General features: G+C 35.8%; 1 long non-coding RNA gene across 5 annotated transcripts in view; it reads right to left on the reverse strand.

Annotated features, from left to right (window-relative positions):
• LOC118250587 (uncharacterized) overlaps positions 1-3,357 on the reverse strand; it is a 9,503-nt gene extending 6,146 nt beyond the window's left edge. The window contains exons 1-5 of one of the 5 annotated variants that reach the window (XR_004779496.1): positions 3,202-3,357; positions 3,004-3,030; positions 1,525-1,614; positions 1,183-1,405; positions 1-724 (exon numbers count right to left, since the gene is read on the reverse strand). The exon at positions 1-724 is cut by the window's left edge and continues 1,635 nt beyond it. This is a non-coding gene — a long non-coding RNA (uncharacterized LOC118250587). The remainder of the gene's footprint in view (positions 725-1,182; positions 1,406-1,524; positions 1,615-3,003; positions 3,031-3,201) is intronic. The other 4 variants (XR_004779499.1, XR_007708634.1, XR_004779498.1 and 1 more) reach the window with 4 other exon arrangements.
• Positions 3,358-3,694: the final 337 nt, after the last annotated feature.

The raw sequence follows: 3,694 nt of genomic DNA on the forward strand, positions 1-3,694 counted from the left end.
CATTCTTGATGGAAACCTATGTGTTTTGAAATCCATCCCTGTTCTATGCCAAACTTTGGTGAAACTGCACATACTCTACAGAATGTTTCAGTTTAACAGAAGCTGCTAATGTTGACAAATTGGGACATCTTTTGGATCAGCTGCAGATTTATTTGAAATACAAATAAAGATATTGAGTTTAATTATTATAGCTATGGAATCAGTTTACTTTGTTTTCAAGTCACTGTACAACAAAAATTTGACTCATTTTTTGAATAATCTGGTAAGATACAAGTGACTACTTGGCTAAATTTTTGGTCACTGATTTTTCATCAGATATAGGTCTAGTTGTACTACCCTTCCCACCCTTCTCCCTATACCCACAGGCTGTATCCCATTATGCCATGTCGTGTTGGGTTACCTCCCATTTTAACAACACGTCATGATGTGACACCCCATAATTCACAGAGACAGGAACAAAGTACTCTAAACAGTAGAGTGATTGTGCTGCTGTAATATCTGGGGCATCTGTGGAGTGCTTGATGATGGCACAAGTTTTTAGGTTTCTGAATAAAAGTTGGATAGCTCAACAGATTTGCAATGCTTAATGGGCTAAAATGCAAGGGTAATCAGTACAGCAAAGAACCTGGTGCCTGGAATCTCAGCAGCCCATGAAGCAGAAAGTAATCAGCTCAGCCTTCTCCAGCAAGTGTCACTGCAGCTTCTACATGTGGCTTCAAGGTGCCTGAATGGGTTCAAAGTGGAAGAGAAAAGTAGAGAAGAAATGTCATTCAACCCATAATATCCTGGTTCTTATAGGAGTTGTTAATGCACGTATTTGGAAATGTCTTGTTGAACAGCTCATTGACGACTGAGCTATTTGTGCTTTAAGGAGGCTGGTGTATGAAACGTGCTCATTCTGTAGACTCATATGAATGATTACTCACCCTCTTTGTTGTGGTCAGGCTTCCAAGGAGGATATGACTCCCCCTATGCTGTCCAGGCTAATAATCCTAAAACAACATCTGTTCCACAAGATTTGTAAACTGAGGTTTAGATAGCATGCAACAAATTAATAACAAGTTACTCAGTGCAGTACAAACTAACAGGTTAGTGTGGTTTCAATAGCCAGTGGTCCACGCCAGCATAATCCTGCTAAAAAAATGGTTTCTTGTAGATGAGTTTGATGTTTCCAAGACTCACCTTTATGCTGTATACTGAAAGCAGAGATTTTCTTCCACATATGAGTTGTGCAGACAGCCTAAGTTGCTTCAGAAAGGACAAGAGCAGCCATTTGTGAAGAAAATAACTGAATATGTTTCAGTTATGACAGACTCCTTCCATCTTGTGTGAAGATCCAGATTTGCATGCAGTTAACTTGTCCACAACTTCTCCTCAGCCATCCATGTTACAAAGAACACAAAGCCTGAACAAAGAGAGTAGGGCACTGCTGGGATTTCAGGAAGGTGAGAAAAGGCAAGTAAATATGAAGCAGAAAAATATATGGTGATGGCAGGAGTCACTGCACTGGCCTATATATACTACCTGCCAGATGGAGATTTAGTGAAATCATAGGCTGTAGGTTTGGTCCCTAGTGCTGATGCAGACAAATGCTCCGTTGCCTCATTTCCTCATCTGAAAAATGAAGATAATCATAACATTTCCAATTCTTTCTCATCTATAGTTCTGAGTTTTTTTAAGAGGACCTAAACCTTGTCCAGACAAGACAAGAAGCTGGACTGCCTACTCCAGGCAATCCAGACTCAATTAGGGTTCTGCACTGAACAACAGAGCAGATTATTTTGTTTATATTGATGATAATAATTGTGTTAGTGTTAAGTAACACTCAGAGTTGATTGTGCTTCCACTGTTCTTTCCGTTGTTCTGCCCTGAGCACAGAGAGCACATTAGCATTAAATCTCTTTGATTAGGTAGGTATGTAAAAACAGTACAACAAAACAATGTCAGGTTAATATTTATCTTAAAAATATTGTTTAATAAGGAAGAAGTCATAATCCATCCTCTAACTGTTGTTCTGTAGCCAACTATGTAGAGAAGTGGCCAGGTTGGATGCAAGTATTGGACAGAAAAGGAGTTATTGTTTTTACTGTAATGTTAATTTATCACTATGAATAACATAATAGTATTACTGAATTAAACATATAACTAGATATGGTGTGCATCAGAATCTTCCTCTGAGTTTTGGATAAGCACTTAATGATCAAGCATAACAGATTTTAATGGTTGTAATGATCAAGTATGATGAGTTGTCTACATGAGCAACCAGAGTGCAGAGAAATTTATAGAAAGTGTGTCAAGTTATAGATCTTTAGTTCAAAAGAGTCTAGAAGAATCCCATGTTATGCGTAAAGTAAAAATGAAACATTTACAGCACTAGCATGCATATTTCATTTAATTATTTGGAAGAAATTTGACTCAAAACTTGTAAGTACAGAGAAACAAAGTACCACAAAGTACCACAACAGAACAAAATATTTCAGGTTTTGGGGTGTTTTATCCTTTTGAAATTCTGCATTTTCTGCATTTTCCAAACACTCCATAAAATTTATCATTTAGTGGAAAATTTACATTTCGCTAAAAATAATTCTCAGCAATACACATGTAAATCCATAACTTGGTAGTACCCTGTCTGCAAATGCACTTTTCTTTCATATAAATTGCTAAGATCAGCTATAGATAGCTACCTGGAAAATTGGCCATATAGTGTCCTGAACATGGTAAATTTTTAAAATTAAAACACTTCAGAACTTAAAAGACAACAGAAAACAAACAAACAAAAAAAAAAATGTGGGAAATATAACTGCTTTTCTGGTGCAATATCTTAGATACATCAAAAGTAAAGAAACAAAAATTCAAAGAAAATAATTTTATTTTCCTTGAAAATCTGATTAAAAAGAGGAAAAGTAAACCATTTAACAGCTATTTTTAACATAATGCTATTACCAAGGCTTTCAAAATACAGCAGAGTGTTTCAAAACATTATTCTTTAACAAGATTATGTACCTTTTCATAAGGGTGTCCTTTGATGAGCTATGAAAGAGAACAATAATGGAAGATAAACTGAAGCTCCTTTTGTAAGGACCAAAATTTAAAAAAAAAAAAAAAAGATAGGCAAAACAGAAAAATAAAATAATCTGCCAACTTCAAAAGAATTTCAGAGCATTAAATTCCTTAAGCTTGAAACATAATCTAATGACTTACGTTTAGGGATACAGTGCAGAGCTTTGAAATCTTGAGAAAACAGGAAAAAATGACTTGTCTTTTTTATGACTAATGAAAATATGTCCACAAAGGGTTTCTAATTGTGATACCCCAGATGTCTAGGATCTACAAACGTGTCACACCCAGCAATATTTTTAAATTTCAGTTCCTTTTTTCCTGTGGATTTACATGAAATAAAACACTGTTTAAGGCCAGCTTTCTCAACCGGAACTTGTTCAGCTCAGAAGTCTATTTAGAAATGAGGAACAAACATATTTTCTCCTCCCAAAATGAGGAGGAGGCACCCATGCTGCATAATCATTTTCTTCACCTAAAGTGTGTCTGTACTCTGGATTTTGTTAGTTGTGTCGGTTGCAGTGAGCTGTGTATTTGTTGATATTTACTTATGTTGATCTTGTTATTCCACTATAGGCAGAAATTACCTGCTACCAGAAGACTAAACAATCTTCTATGCAGTGTCACACAGTGCTTT

The sequence above is a fragment of the Cygnus atratus genome, chromosome 1 (assembly GCF_013377495.2).
Source record: "Cygnus atratus isolate AKBS03 ecotype Queensland, Australia chromosome 1, CAtr_DNAZoo_HiC_assembly, whole genome shotgun sequence".
Taxonomy (NCBI): domain Eukaryota; kingdom Metazoa; phylum Chordata; class Aves; order Anseriformes; family Anatidae; genus Cygnus; species Cygnus atratus.